Raw genomic sequence first — 1,208 nt, forward strand, 5'->3', positions numbered from 1 at the left:
TTTATAAATAAATATATTAAATTATCAGCAATTTGGTTTTATCTCTCTAGAGAACCCTGTCTAACACACTACCCACTTACATCAACCCAGTGCCTGAGGAGACAATCGTGTTCTTTCCTGTGAAGAACCTTCATTCCAGTTGGATCCTTGTGAATCTGCATCCATAAGCAAAGTCAAATCAGGACAGGCTGTCCATAAGGTCAGCAGCAATATGCACAAGTTCACAGGCTTAAAAAATCTTCTCTTCATCTGGTCGGGTTCTGGTCAACTTAATGTGGACTGCCTCACTTAGCCTCACCAGGGTGTCTATTGGTCTCCTGGCCTTTTGACCACATGCACCATCACAAATTCTCAACAAAACTAGTCCGTTTTGCTAGGTCATGAACTTCTGACCAGTCAGCCCACTCTCATCTTCTCCTCTAGTCTCTGTGAACCAGGTCCATGGGTTTTAGGGGCTAGACTCAACCTGTCTTCTTATAGCTGCATTTCTCTCACTTCCACTCAACCAAGTGGATCCAGGTGGTTTCCTAATAAGCATTCAGGCTGCCCACAGGCTGCTTTTAATGTTCAGTCGTAGAGAGGAGAATTTATTTATGGCTCCAATTTTTTTTTCCAGCTTCTGACACAAACCACTAGTTCAAAATTAAAATAACAGCAAAAAGCTGCGTTTTTTTCTCTCTTCAATTTCTCAAACAGCCCCTTAGGTTTCACCTTTGAATGTCCTGAGTACTCAAGACACCAGGTGGGACTTAGCTTTTCACAGCCTTCTTTGCAGGCATGTCCTAACCCATTTAAAGATTAAATTTTAATGGTTCAAGGCAAGCGGGTTTACAAGCTCTCTATTTTCATACTCTCCAATAATCATTTATATCAATCATTATATCAGTAACAATAAATATAAGAAAACAGTATAAACCTGTAATCCAGATCCTAAATTCAATTCTTAAAAACAGTAACGTTCAATTCTTATCTATTTTATCTCAACCCTTATCTAAATTATTCCAAGGATACAAAATATGGCCTCGGGCCTCTGAGGACATCTAGCTAGGGCATTCTGTCAGCCATTTTGATCTCTGTCAGCCATTTTCACTAAGCACCATGGTCTCTGAGAAATTCAAGGAGGAATTTTGACCCCTAAGCTCAAAATATATATTAATCACATTCATTTTCACCATTTCCAATAGGAATAACCAAAGATAAAACCAAAC

Source organism: Echinops telfairi, unplaced genomic scaffold (assembly GCF_000313985.2).
Source record: "Echinops telfairi isolate 266 unplaced genomic scaffold, ASM31398v2 ScPeMD7_7420;HRSCAF=8458, whole genome shotgun sequence".
Classification (NCBI taxonomy): Eukaryota; Metazoa; Chordata; class Mammalia; order Afrosoricida; family Tenrecidae; genus Echinops; species Echinops telfairi.